Source organism: Serinus canaria, chromosome 19 (assembly GCF_022539315.1).
Source record: "Serinus canaria isolate serCan28SL12 chromosome 19, serCan2020, whole genome shotgun sequence".
NCBI classification, from domain to species: Eukaryota; Metazoa; Chordata; class Aves; order Passeriformes; family Fringillidae; genus Serinus; species Serinus canaria.
The window spans coordinates 9,025,058-9,040,553 of record NC_066332.1 but is presented as its reverse complement, the minus strand read 5'-3'; the positions used below and the strand labels follow the sequence as shown (position 1 = coordinate 9,040,553).

The 15,496-nt window shown below is 48.4% G+C and overlaps 1 protein-coding gene across 2 annotated transcripts in view; it reads right to left on the bottom strand.

The window, feature by feature from the left end:
* The window catches only part of AUTS2 (activator of transcription and developmental regulator AUTS2), a 786,103-nt gene that overhangs the window by 679,279 nt on the left and 91,328 nt on the right, over positions 1-15,496 (bottom strand). The gene's annotated exons all lie outside the window — the stretch shown is intronic.

The following is a 15,496-nucleotide window of genomic DNA, read 5'->3' as shown; positions in this document are numbered from 1 at the left end:
TCTCAAAACTCACCTACTACAGTCTGCCTTGCTTAGCATGGTTAATAGTTTTAGAGAACCAAATACTTGCAAATATATAAGTAGATACTTACATACTTGCCCCTGAGATTCAAATGAAATAATATTTTGAATGGAATATCTGAATGTATCTGAAAGGCCAACACAGACAGGTTGGGGTCAATTATCAGGAATACATCAATAATTTTATTTACTCTTCTAGGTCTGAGATGTAGGAAGCTTCCTGGTGCAAAAGAGGCAGGAAATTATCAGATGGATTTGGGGGTTGCATGTTTTCTTCCCTGATTCCAATAATCAGCATATCCACTGCCCTGACATCTGGTTTTCAAATGTTCACTGAACACACAAATCAATTTTCTCACATGTTGCAACCCAAACAAGCCTTTCTGTCACAACCCACTCCAGCAAAAATCTGTGAGCCCAGCAAAAGCCAGGGTTGAAGGATCACGTTCAGAAAGCTCACCAGGAGCTGCTGGGCTGTCCTGCAGCCACCCAGGCTTTCAAACAAGTTGGTCTCAGAGTAAATTCAGATATTTAGAATTCAGGGAATGCCATGAGGCTATTCATGGGAATAAATAGGACCAGATCTCAGATGAGGAAAGCTAAATTACATTTTAATTGAGCAGTCTCTGCCATGATCTTCCAAAATCATGGTGGGAGGAGGGGAACTCAACTTGAATTGCCTTTAAAAAGCCTCAGTTCTTGGAAAACATTGAGCTGGGCTCTGTGAGATTGAAGCCCAGCCACCAGTGCTCAAACTGGACAGTTCAAAACAAAGAGACACTTCTTAAACCACCAGCCCTGAGACTCCACTCCAAGAGCTTTATTCCTGTGCATGGCTCAGTTGAAGCCAAATCCCAAACTGTTATCAGCAGCTCTCACAAGGTTTTGCTGTTTTGCTAAATCACCCTTCAGACTCTTCCTCCCCCCATCAAGCAATATCTCAGAGCCAGGTTTGGGGCTCAGCTCTGCCCAGAACAGCAACACCCCCAGCAGTGTGCCTGAGTGCCAAACAAAACCCAACCCCTGGCTCCCCCTGCTACTGCTGCAGAGAGCTGTGAGGAATCACTCCCACTCCTGGGACAGGTTATCAGCTCCTTGCTGGATGTGGTGTGGGCTCCTGACAGAGCTCTGTGTGCTGGGCTGCCTCTGCACACCTGGGGCTCGTTTTGCAAGGGTTGCTGCAAAGCACAGGGAGGGAGGGCTGTGCACAGCCAGGGCAGCTTAACCCTTCCCTGCCCCACTGCCAGCAGCCACGCTTGCCTGAGACAAACACTCTTCTCTCACAGGTCAACATTTCTTTTCCCCCCTTAATAAAACAGTGATAGGAACCAATTTTGCTCTGATAGGAACCAATTTTGCTGGCTGCTGAAGTGGAATCTGTGTGCACTCTGCAGACAGGGAATCAATCAATCATAGAATCACAGAGTGGCTTGGGTTGGGAGTGACCATAAAGCCCACCCTGCTTCCCCCACTGCCCTGGCAGGGACAGCTCCCACTGTCCCAGGCTGCTCCCAGCCCTGTCCAACCTGGCCCTGGGCACTGCCAGGGATCCAGGGGCAGCCCCAGCTGCTCTGGGCACCCTGTGCCAGGGCCTTACCCCCTCTCTGGGAAGAATTTCTTCCCAACATTCAAACACCTATCCCTGCCCTCTGGCAGGGGAAGCCATTCCCACTTGTCCTGTCACTTGAGGCTCATGTAGAAAGTCTCTCTCCATCTTTCTTAAGGCTCCCTTAAGGCACTGGAAGGCAAAAATTAGGTCACCCTGAAGCTTCTCTTCTCCAGGCTGAACAATCCCAAATCTCTCAGCCTTTTCTCCTAGCAGAGGAACTCAGGAATAAAACAGCTACCTACGTGTCACTCTGTGAAGCAAAGCACACACCAAATCTTGCTAAATCTTTCTCAGATCCAGCTGTAAACCCAGCTTATAGCAAATCTGTGCTAAATCCCAACCCTCCCCCTTTCCCTTGTCTCCATAGGAATTCCAGCAGTTGAAAACTGTCACCTGTGAGGGCCAGCCAGAGCCACCAGCACAGCACCCTGGGGTGCCCCAGCACACAAACCCAGCCTCTCCTCTGGCACCTTCTGTGGCCAAGGCCAAGTGCAGCCATCAGCCCCTGCTGGGGCAGGGTGGGACACGGGGGCTGCTCTCAGTCCAGAAGAGTCCAGGGTTGCTCTGCTTTGCAGGAGGAGATCTGGGCTCAGCTGGCAGACAGACAGGTCAATACAATACCAATAATTCTGAGTGTGGTCCGGAGCCAGTGAGAGGTGTCAGAGCCTGTTCTGAAGAGCACAGCAACTCCCTCTCCCTGGGAGGCCCTGGGCAGAGGTGAGCCCACAATACCCCAGCAGGTTCTGTTTCACTGTGCTCCAGAAAGATGAAAACAAGCTGCCTGAAGGGACTCAGTAGGTGACCAGTGGTGCCAGGCAAGCTCAGCTGTGCCCCTTCCTTCCCTTGCCTGAGAAGCCCAAGACACACAGGTTGCCATGCCAGGATGAAACATTCCTGTGTGCCTCTGAATCAAAAGGCAGAGAGAGCCCCTCTCTTGTCACCTGGCCTTGTTTTACTCAGGGCCCTTTGTAGGATTTCTCAGAAGATTTAAAACAAAAAAACCTTCACTGAATTTTCTTTTTCCACTGTCTCTTCTGCATTTAATTTAAAGGTTTACCTATTTGTATTTCAAATGGAATTTGAACATGACTGTATTTAATTCCTTGTTATTACACTGGGAACATCAAGGGACATCACTGCAGCTCTTGGAGCAGGTTTGCTACCAAGTCAGCTAGCATGGATGAGCTCCTCCTGCTCCTAAAGCCCACAGCAGCCATGCAAGGCTCCTCTCAGCACAAGAGAAGGATCTGGAGATGTGCATGCTGCAAGGAGGGGAGGGAGATGGGACACAGAGCTGCAGATGTTGCAAAGCAGCATTTTAATGTTTTTCATTGTCAAAACTGGTACTCACCACCATTTCCTTGGTTTCCTAACCAAGAGAGATCCCACACATGTGCTGTCTCTACAACACACTCATCCCCTCATGTGCTGCCTCTCCTCCACACCCACCTGAGCCAAACCATCCCCCTTCCTCCAACAGGGCAGTGCCAGACATCTCCTGGGCTTCCCAATGAGCACACAACTCTGCTTCCTCAAAAAAATGTGTTCCCTTGGAACAAATGGGATGTTGCGGGAAATGAGGGAGCCCAAATCCAGTCATCACTCATGACAAAATCCTGCCAGGCTCCAAGAGCAGCATGGACAGGCTCAGAGACAATTCTTGAGTGATTATTTTTATTTGTTCTCCTACCATCTCCTCACCACATCCAAACTGCAACAGGCAATGGCCAGCTGCCCACACCAGTGCCACTGGCAAACACTCAGCAGAGCTCCAGTTACTGCCAGTGCTGGAAAAGGGCTGCAAACCTAATCCTGGGGTGCATCAGCCTGAGCTTTGTGCTGCTCCTCAGTGCCCTGGCTGGGGATTTCTGCTGTCTTTCTACACAGGGCTATGGCAGCACGTGCCTCACTGGTGGCAGTGAGGATTCCTCCCTGCTCAGTCAGTGACAGGTTTTACAGCTCACTGCTGCTGCCCTAACAGGCCACTTCATTTCCCTCCATAAATAATCCCACCACTGCATCCCTGAGGGCCACAGCACGGACAGGACAGGGCAGCCCCTCCAGGAGTAAAAGAAGTTCTGCTTAGAAATGAAATTCAGGCCCAAGAGTCACCTCAGCAACAAAAACTTTGCCTGGGTGTTTTAATTTCCAGACATTGTTTGGATTTTTATAAGTTGGTCTTGTAAGAGGGTGACTGTCTTGTTCACCTGGCAGAAGAGCTGCACACATTTTAGACACTGAAAAGCCACATGCAGGTACCTTTCTTCATTTACATACATAAATAAAACATCCCAGAAATTGAAAAGCAAAATATATATGTAGCCTCTTCCCTGCAAAATTTATTTTTAAATCTAAGAGTCCTTTTGCTTTCTGAATCCTAGAATGCAGAACCACATCTAGGACCCTTAGGGTTAGAGGAAGCACTAAAAAAGCCACAAGTACTAAACCCAAATCCATCAAAAAATGGGTGCTTGAGTGCTCAGATGCTGAGTTAGTAACAAAACATTCCTGCTGCCCGTGGTTCCCCATTCCCACTTTCCCCAAGTCCCTGGACACAGCACACACAGGCAGGGGTTACCCACAGAGATCTCCTTCCCACTCTGCTCAGGGGGATTGCAATACCCACAGGGACAGCACCCATCTGGAAGCTGTTCAGGCTCTGGGGCACCACAGACCCCCCTCCTCACCTTTCCTTGCAAACCACCCCCAGGAATTCAAATGCCTTTGATGACCAGCACCCATTTGCTGTAATGAGGGGAAATACCAGCTCCTTCCAAAAATCTCTACAGATCACAACTTGTGAACTAAGAATCACAGGCAAAAAGAAAATCTGTGATGTGCTTTGAAAACAAACCCCAGATCAACCAAACCCCTTCAGCAGAAACCTTCCACTCTCCCTCCAGCTTGACTAAAGGCTCTTCACATCTTAGAAGACTAGGATAGAAGTGGGAAAAATAGTGGGTTTTAGTCTATTCTTATTATTTCTAGTTTTTGGGCTTTGGTCCTCACTGTCTTTAGACAGTGGGTGCTGATAGTTGCTATATCTGTAGCAGGTTTTCTTTATATGTTCATTGGAGGTTATCTAAGTAGGCATTTTAGCACAAGTATACTTATTTCAGCTATTTCACTAAGCTTAATTAATAACAGAAATAAAAACTACATCTTATAACAAAGCTACTTTAACACAAGACATATAAAATTTAATTTAATATTTGCAAAAAGCCAGTATTATAATATGTATCTATAGCACACTGCTCTAGGAAAGGAAAATACAGGAAGAAGAGCAACAGCAGCCCTAACCTCCCCACCTCACCCACAATGTGATCACCCACATCTTCAGCCCAGCCATCACTAGCTGCCAAGGAATGGCATAAATGAAATATAACTTCAGAGGAGGCACTGAAAGACAGCCTGGACTTGGAGGCTGAGTTTAACTCACTCCCCCCCGTGGCACAGACCTGTAGGACTGCATCTGGGCCCTGGGGAGCACAAGCAAGTCCTGGTGTCAAGTGAGAGAAGGGAAGAAGGGAAAGAGGCTGAAGTGATTATGCAAATCAAACTCAAATTGAAATTTCAGCCTAACCTGCTGGGAAGAAACTCACAAACTAGGGCAATTAGAAGAAGCAATTATTACTGGATATAAATAAGAGGGATAATTTTATTTCTCATTGAAGCTATAAGGGCTTTGGGACCTCAGCGACGGCGCCAGAGAAGTTTCCAGTAACTCAGGGGGTGGCTGTTGCTCCTCCTCTGCAGCAATGGCACGTGTCTCATTCCCACAAGGAGAGATAAACCAGCCCATCTGCTTTCACCACAGGGCAGAGTTTTACCTTTGTGGCCCCAGAGGCCCCAGCTGAGATGTTCAACATATGCTGCTGCTGCCATGCCAACTCACTGGGACAAAACCCCAAAAGGAGCCCCCTCTCTGGCTCCATCTAATAGTCAGGGAAATGGACTGGATGGGGAATTTAAGATGACTGAAGGTTTCATGCAGTCCCTCGTGAGAAATTATGACCTATTTCCTTCCTTTGATTGTATATCCTTCCTGAACTGACTTTTGGATCATTCAATATTAAAAATGCATTGCCCTATAAATAGGCAGGGTAAAGAAACATTCCTTGCACTTTAAATCACTGTGCTTGAGATTACATTCAAGCCTTATTACTCTAAAGAGACCTGGGATCTTCTTCTAAATGACTGAATTGGGGCAGACATTTTTCTGACAAGATCCTAAAAGTACTCAGGTCCATCCAGGCAGCAAGGTCTGGCTTTTGTTTGAAAGAAGAGATTTCTTGTTCTCAGCAATGCTAGAAAAGCAATGTCATGTCATGTTTACTACTTCCCCTCTACTGACTTCTGCAGCTGGTGAATTTTTTATGACAGAAATTACAAATATTTAGCCTGCTGATGGCAGGATGAGCCAAGTATTCCCAAGGCTCCTGCACACCAGCATCCTTTGTTTCCTGGTTTCAGCTGCCCATGTTAGATCTGCTTACATCCTGGCACCTGCTGGCACAGAGATGGGAAGATGCATGTCAGCCTTCCATGCCAGGGGCTGAGGAGCTGCAGCACAGCCTCTCCTCCCCTCTGTGCCCCCTGGCACATCATGGTGCACACCTGGCACACAGGGCAGGGGGGCTGGGACAATGACAACACCTGCAAGACCCACAGTGGTGCTCACCCAGCGACTTCTGGGCTGCCTGGGGACCCCCACCCAGCCAAATACAGGTCAAGCCTGCAAATCCCCACCCTGGAGATGCCTCAGAACAGGTCAGAGCAGCAGCTGCACGGTGCCCATAGTGGCTGTGGGTTGCACATCTCCCTGGGCTCCTCCAGCACAGAACACCCCCAATGCAAGTGCTGAGTTTCAGCTTAAGTAAATGTCATAAAACAGAAGTTCTCAGGATTTTGTTAGGAATGTTCTCTTTTTGCCCACATATTCTCGGCACGAGGCACCACACCATATGAGTTGAGCAACAATTATTTTTAATTCCTCCACGACAGCTGTTGTTTATTACTAATTGAAACACTTTTTGTCTAGATAAAAATATCTGTGATTTGCACTGCAGGGAGAGCATCCCCCACACTGGCACAGAGGCCATGGCTGCACTAGGCTCTGGGAATGTGACCACAGGGAGAATTAACATTTCTGAAGAGGCTTTACTCAGCCAGCCCTGGCAGCAGAAGGTACAGGGGCAGAGGAGATGGAGCTGAGAGCCCGGCAAGGGCACACGCTGGTGGTGCCTGCAGCCACCCAGGCTGCAGCTTGTGCCAATGCATGGGCACTGTCACCAGCCAGAGCAGTGTGAGGTGGACATTCCAGCATCCCCTGGGGCTGGAACACGTGATGGAGGAGCTGTCCCAGGGAGATGTGTTTGTTCAAGAGGAGAGTCCAAGGGGACTTTCCTGGAGCCTTCACCCCTACCACAGGGTGTGGGGCAGATGGGGACAGGCTCCAGAGGAGCAGAGCTCAAGGACAAGCACATTGCAGCAGAGACACTGCAATATCAGAAAACCATTTTCACCATGACAGTAATCCTGCACTGGGGGGCCAAGGAATTGGCACCTTGGATGTGTTCAAAACCCACAGGGGTGTGACCCTGAGCAAGCCAGTCTAAACCTGAGCTTGGCTTTCTTTGAGGAGAGGGATTGGACCAAAGGACCTGCAGCCCAACTTCCAGCTGGATCAAAGACCCTTCTAACCCTCACTATTCAGTGATTCAAATCATGCTTCAGCTCAACTTCAGACATGTCAAAATTATCAGATTTTAGTTTTGGTAATGAAACACTATGACACAGGAAAGCAGGGGGCTCAGACCATACTAAATAGCAGCTGCCCTTATTGATTCAACAAATAATCATGTGTATCTAAATACACACATTTTAGAAATGTAAATAAATGCAGTAGCTATGTATCAAATCACAGCACATTATGCCAGCTCAATAATATGATCACTCAATAGACTATGAAATGCAAAAATAACATGGGAGAAAGGCACGCACATAAAACTACCCTGCAAAATTCCCCAGCTAAATTCTGACATTTTCTAGATCTACATATTTTTTATTTCCAAAATGTTTCTGCATGGAAATTATATGGGAATTGACACATTTTTCTAAATATTTTATTTATATCAAATACTTGGTTTTATTTTTAATCAAATAGGTTTTGGCAAAACATTTTTCCAGCTTTGCTTATAACACCCTCCCTGCTCCTGCAAGGAAAAGGAAAATGCTCTGGGCTTTGCTGGCACCATTTTGTCACTGCAAGAGCTATCCATGGGATGTGTTTGTCCCATTTATATGGGACAGATGGAGCAGTGGCTACCCCAGCAACAGGGACTTCAGGGACCACACCCAGGTGATGCTCCCACCTCTCACCCCGTGGCAGACACCAGAGCACTGCCAGAGCCAGCCTGGCTCCTGTGCAGCTCCCCAGAGGGCTGAGCACAGCTCAGGGACACTGGACTCATAAAAGATTTATCTACTCCATTTCCCTGCCAGCAGTTCATCTACATTATTGTACAAGCTGTACTGAATTACAGCACAAGAGTGGAAAACATACCATGGCAGACATGGAGCTGGTCTATAAATCCATACATTTCCCTGGAAGCCAAACTGCCATGTTGGTTTACACTGATGAGGAGTTTAGCCTGGACTTTTAATCCTAATATCTCACTATTTTCCAAATTATCTAAGTGACAGAATCTGGTTACAGATGCAGTGTCCTATAGGCTGCAAATTGGAAAAGGGTGACATGTCAATGAAGATCTCTTCCAGCACTTTTGCCATACATAACCCTTTCAACTCTTTCCAGTGTTTGGCTTTTTTAGGACTGAATGGCTTGAGAAAATTCACAGTGTTTAAACCACTGCACACAAATAAATCACTGGGCTGTCTTCTCTTTCCCAACTCATTATATACAAATGTAATTTTTTAAAGAGAAAATCTCATCAGCCCAAGGATTCAGTGACTTAGAAACCAATAACAAGTGGTAAGAAGTGACCCAATGTCTGTTTCTCCCAAAGCCAGCCCCTGGCAGCACTGCCCATCCCTGCACTCCATGTCTGTGTGGAGCTTATTCCCTCTGACACTGAGATTCAGCACTGGATATCACTCAACTGGAGACAGGGGAGATCTGTCAGCCAGGCCAGCACCCCCACCAAACCTCCCAGCTGCAGCTGCAGTCTCACCCTCCTCAGGAAATGAAGGTGGCTGCAAACCCACACAGAGATGTAAGATACATCCCAGTGAGAGCCATTATTTCTAAGAGAGGCCGTGGTAAGCAACAGGCTTGTGTGAGCCAGTGGGCAGAAAAATGATTTTATCCATATATACATATTGAACTCTGGCCAAGCACCTATTTACATATGTAAATAAGCACCTTTTGCACGTGACATTTCCCCACAGAGGCTCACAAAGGACCTCTCCATCCTTCTGCCTCCCCCACCTCTGGGCTCTGGCCTCCCCCAGCTCCATCCTCCCCTTTCTGTTTGCCATCTGGTACCCATCAAAGGCAGTTAGACCACGACACATGTGTGCTTACCAAATCCTTTAAACCTAACTAGAGCACTGTTTTGTTTCTTCCTCATCAGAAACCACAAGGAACCCTTATTCAGTACATCTGGACCTTCTAATAGGGTAACAGCCTGGCTGTGCCAACTCTGCTTTCTGTCTGACTCCATCTTAACCATTCACAAATCACAAAAGGATTGGGAGAGGAGAGAGCCAGCACAGCAGCACCACAAGGATGGCAGCTGAGAACAAACCAGTGACCACAGATCGTGTTTGGATGAGTGCTGGTGTGCAGCAAACCAGGATACACAAAATTCTTATTCCTACACATGTCCCAGTGCTGGAATCCCTTGTCTGGTGACTGGTGTTGCCAGCAAAGCTGGCAAAAAAAAAATATCAGGTTTGCAGCCTGATATTCTCTACATGAAGGTGCCACAAGGACAGCACACTGCAGCTGGCTGCAGGAGCCTGTGCTCAGATGAGATGCAACATTCCCAGGGAAATGTGAGGAAATGCAAACAGCTCCTCCCAGATTTAACCAGCACACTCATTCAGTGCCCTGCTGGTAATGCCAGTGACTTCATTGCAAAGGTTTGCACAATGAGCTTTTTCTTTACTCCAGCTACTTGTTTTTTAAACTAACTTTCCATGAATCTCAGTGTGGTTTGGGACTCTCAGCTTCCAATAAAAAGAATTTCTAAATATCAGAGAAGGACTTGAAAACGGGACCCAGTGACAGATTTAAAGCCTTCCTTCCTTCCTTCCTTCCTTCCTTCCTTCCTTCCTTCCTTCCTTCCTTCCGCCCCTTCCTTCCTTCCTTCCTTCCTTCCTTCCTTCCTTCCTTCCTTCCTTCCTTCCTTCCTTCCTCCCTCCCTCCCTCCCTCCCTCCCTCCCTCCCTCCCTCCCTCCATTTGGATAGTTATTAAAGTGGTATCACACCTTTATGTGGGGCCCAGCTCCTGAGTTTTACATTACAGGGATAGAAACAGTGAATCAAAGAGCTGATCCCACAGATTACCTCCAGTTATCCCTCAGCCAGCGGGGAGAAAGACCCCCACCAGTGCACAGCAGAGTCAAACCCATGCAGGAATACAGAATAAGGAGCAGCACTGCATTATCATGTACACCAAAAGAGCCACAGGTTCTCCTTCCTTCCATTTGCTCCACTGCACCTTCAGCCCCTTGTACACACAACAGGAACTCCTGGCACAGATCAGCTGTTGAGCAACAACACAACACAGCTTGTACATCAACACAGCCTCTTCCATCTTCATCTGATGCCCAGACCAACACAACAGGCAGAATAAATGTCTGAAGACAAACCCAGAGCTGCTGCTGCCCGTGGGCAGGTGCTCAGCTCCCCTCCCCATGGCTGCCCTCCTCATCCCAAAAATGGCCACATTCTCCTCCAGGCACACAGAAGGATGGGTGGGTTTGATGTTTGACCAAAATAGGCCATTAAAGACAAGACATTAATCTGTCTGAGAAATAGAGGGGAAAAAAAAGAAGTTCAACAAAACAAAGGAGGGGGTCTTGACTTCCTGCCAGGAGCTTGAAGACTTGTATTTATTTATGCTTTTCATGGGAAAGCCGTTCAGAGGCAGTAATCCATGACATCTGGCCAAAGAGTAGGAGAGGACCTTTACTGCAAGTTGACTGATATTAAATAAAAAAAAAAAAAAAAGGAGGACAAAAATCTCTAACTGATGGTTCTGCAAGCAACTGCAGCCAAGAGAAGACCTTGGCAGCCTCTGTGTGCACATTTCAGGCCATGGGACTGCCCCACCACTGCCCCTGCACAGCACTGAACAGTGCCCTGGGCACCAGGAGCATGGTGACTCCAGGGGCTGCCTGCAGAGTCGTGACAGAAAGCAAAGCTGGAGGTGGCAGATGAAGAAATGGCACAACAAACATCTGAACTTCTGCCTGGAGGGGTGGGACAGCACCTGAAATCCCCCAGCTCAGGAAGAGCCTTTGAACAGGCTGAACTTCTCCTGGCAGCTGGGGCTTGTCACCAAGCCATCTCTCCAGGCCTCCATGTGGGATCCTGGTTTCTGACACAAAACAAACACGAGGTGTTTCTTTTCAAACAATAGGATGAGCTGAAGGGTGTGCAGCTCTGCAGGGCCAGATACACATCGACTCAAAGTCTGAAATTAATATGGAAAGTGATTCATAACAGGAGGAGACAAAACAAGCCTATTCATGCTACTCCATGTCAAGCCATCTTATAGCTATTTTGGATCCAAATCCTCTCTCTCTTCTTTTCCAAAACCACAAAGAAAAGCAAACAGATGTCAGCCATTGCAGATCTGCAAAGAAATGAACTGAACAGCCCATAATAGCAGTGTTTTTCCTCAGCTCCTTGCACTGAGGGCTAGGAAGGAGTTTCTGTGAGCCCTGCTGTGTGTGTCGGGGCTGCCATGGCCAGCCAAGGCTGTGCCTGATCCATCTGGGACCAGGCACAGTCCCACGCCCAAGCTCCAAGGGTTCCATCACATTATCTCCTGTGGAGACACTATGGGAAGGAAAAAGACACCCTGTCAACAGGCAGTCTAGAAAAAGACAAGTATTTCAGAGTTAAGGAGTGATTTCAAAAGCACGTACAGGGCTCAGCCCTGGAAACTCCATTTTCAAAAGCTGCTTTGAAGCACGACAGCTTAGGCACTGCTGAGAGTCAGTGAGGGAGACAGAACCCAAATTGCTTTACAAAATCTTATCCATATGCAATTAACATCATTGTGAAATACTTTTGATTTTAGTCTTTTTAAAAAATGCTGGGTATAGTTGTTATAGCACTAGAGCCCATCACACCCTTCAGTGATTTAAGAGATACTGATTTCTATGAAGCAAATCTAAATACTGAGTGTGTTCAGAAACTCTTTGGTTATACACAAAAGGATTCTCTATTGTTGACTTATCCCCTTCTTCTCTCATCTCATCTTCATCTCATGGCAAATTTTTGGCCACTAAGGGCCAATCTTGAAGGCCAATCCACAAGTGCAGCCTGTGTGGTGTGAATGCCTGGGGAATCTGACTTCTTCCAATGCTCTGGCTGCTTCTAGAACAAGTGTGACCAGCACTCCAAAAGAAAAATTATTCCACCCAGATTTTGCCTTTCCCTTCCCTGTGCTGGTCCCGATTTTCCTGCATTTGTCAGCATGGCATGGCAGGAGCTGCTCACCAGCCAAGGCCACCAGTGGTGGCCACACACAGCTGGAATGGGCCAGGTCCAGCTGCCATGTAAAGGCCTGGGACAATCAGAACAGCCAGATCCAGCTGTGTCACAGGGGTTTCAGATCTGCTGAACAGAAATTAAGGGCAGAGAGCTGTGTCAGGAGCTGCTATCCCCCAGGAACCACTGATTCCAGGCAGGAGCTAGAGCCCAGCCCTGCTGCACCAGCCCATCTCCCTCCTGCAGGCAGGTCCCCCATACACCCTCAGCTGCAGGGGCTACAGAGGAACAGAAATGAGCCATGTCTGGATTTTATTTCTTTTGCCTACACCAGAACAATTAACCTATTGTTTGCCTCAAAATGCACTCAGAGAAGTCAGGAGACTGAGGGAGGCAGTCTTGTAGCAACCACTTCTTCATTAACAGCTATGGGAGCTAAGTACCCATTTACACCATGTTTGCTGTTCAGGTCTCCTTTTAAGAGGATGTACATCACTGTATTACTTGAATAACTAGGATTACCTCGTTTAAAAAAATATAAATCCAAGACTACCATTTTTCACATACCCTTCCCCTGCATAACTTACTTTAATTTCTAATTTACAACTATAAAACATAATCTTACATTAGAATTTGCATAAAAGGGAACAGACCTGCCGCAAGATATTAAATTTTAAATTTGCATGCAAGGGTGGCCAAGGAATATTACTCTATCCAAGAAGTTCCTGCCTGTAAATTTGAGAGCTAGTACGTGTGATGAGAGCAGAATTGAACACTGGAGTGAAAGGAAGCTGATTAAAAGGCTTTGGTGTGGTTGTTACAGAGCAAGAATACAGACTGCACATACAGAGAGCAGGGCTGCTGCACACACACACCAGTGTGCCACCCCTTCCACCATTGTGTGGCCAGGGCTGGCCCACACAAGCAGTCTAAAAAATAATAAAATCATTTTTAAAAACCCAGAACCTGCAGTGTTAATAAAGCTTTACAGCATGCTGCAGGCTGGAAAAGCTCAACATGAAACCACTGGTAAAATTGTCTTCTTATTTCCAGCTTCTGCCTGCCAAATGAGCAGGAGGGGCTACCTTAGCACTGGGCACTGCTGCCCTTTCCACAGTGCACACTGGAGACCTGGTTTGTCATTCCAGCTTTGTGAGCAGGCTGGGTCCTGGTCAGAGCCCATGCTCATGGAGAATGTTTGGGGGCTGCTGGTGAGATGTGACAGAGCAACTGCATGAGGAGCTGAACACTGCCATTGCTGGGGTCTCTTAAACCAATGTCCCATGAAAGCCTCCCCCTCAAAGCCCACCAGGCAGCAAACATGGCCCATTACAATTCCTGTTCTGTCCTTCCCAGGGGCAGAGCCTACTGCAGCACATCACTGGAGAGCTTCCATCTCCTCCTGGCCACCCACAGGGCTGGAAGGAAACCAAAGCCAGGGCAGAGGCTGAGCAGATTACACACGGTGTATTTCAGTCTGTCCCTTGGGGTCTCACAGGCACAGTTAAGCCTGCCCAACACCAGGCCAGGGGAACTGAGCAATGCTTCAAGAAGTGTGAAACCTAAAGGGTTTCACCCTGAGTTCCAGGAGAAAATCCTCCTTCCCTCCCTGCCCGGAGCTGTTGGTGCTGAGCCCAGCCCTGGCTGCAGGGGCTGTGCAGGGATGTCCCCTAGCCCTGGCTGCAGGGGCTGTGCAGGGATGTCCCTAACTCTGGCTGCAGGGGCTGTGCAGGGATGTCCCCTAACTCTGACTGCAGGGGCTGTGCAGGGATGTCCCCTAACTCTGACTGCAGGGCCTGTGCAGGGATGTCCCCAGCCCTGGCTGCAGGGGCTGTGCAGGGATGTCCCCAGCCCTGGCTGCAGGGGCTGTGCAGGGATGTCCCCAGCCCTGGCTGCAGGGGCTGTGCAGGGATGTCCCCTAACTCTGGCTGCAGGGGCTGTGCAGGGATGTCCCCTAACTCTGGCTGCAGGGGCTGTGCAGGGATGTCCCCAGCCCTGGCTCCAGGGGCTGTGCAGGGATGTCCCCAGCCCAGCTGCAGGGGCTGTGCAGGGATGTCCCCAGCCCTGGCTCCAGGGGCTGTGCAGGGATGTCCCCAGCCCTGGCTCCAGGGGCTGTGCAGGGATGTCCCCAGCCCAGCTGCAGCCCCCCAGCCCTGCTCCCCTCCCTCTGCCTGAGCTGCTCGCTGAGCTCCCTCCTCCCTGATCAAAAGGGACGAGCAATCGCTGCCACGACAGGCTCTGCTTTGTTCTCACCAGCCTCTTTCTTGCTGCCAGACTCCCTTTGCCGGTATCTCCAGACTTCCTCTGTCACCACATCCTCTGTACTCAGCTGTCACACACACGTCCTTCTGCTAGCAGCTACCTACTTCTGTTGGCTTTCTAAAACTTTGTTAGCTCAGTTGCACACTACATACTGCTATTAAGTTGTCTTTGCCACAAAGAAAACACAGGCTTTACAATCCTCTCATTTTCTACCTGATTAAAGAACAGAGGAATTAAATTTTTTAAGCTGGAGTGCTTTTTAGTCCCTAGGCCACTACACCATTCATTTCATACCACTGGAATGATATTAAAGGCATCTTCTCAACCCAGCAAAAAGCTGAAAAACAAACACCCTGAAACTGGGATAAATTGTCTCACCCTTCACAGCTGAGTTTGTCAGCGCTCACTGTCATCTGCTCTCCAGTGAGCTCCTGAGTGACACCAGGGAACCTGGCACAAAGGTCCTTATCTCTGAGATCTTATCAGTCCTGAGCCAGCAGACAGCAGCAGGTCTGACTGTCACTGTCATCCTTTTAGGACAAACACCCTGACCCTCCCTGCAGCCACATCACCTCTGGGGGACACAAGGCTCCCCAAACCCAAACTCCAGCCCTCTGTGGGGTGAGCAAACACCCGGGCTCTTGGCCCTGGCATGCCACAGAGACCACACAACAGCTTTCACTTTGCAGGTGACACAGACCAAGCACTGAACTTAAAACCAGTCTCCAGAGGGTTTGATGTCTCAAGAGCTCAACAGCCTGGGGCCAAGGGTGGCTGCCAAGCATCTCCTCACACAGCCACTTCATGTGGAACGTGTCCTTGAACAGTGCAGCGCATCAGAAAGCTCCACATGGAGCTAAGATGTAAAAACTCAAGTGGGTGACAGTCCAAACAGAGAGGAAACAGAGGAGATC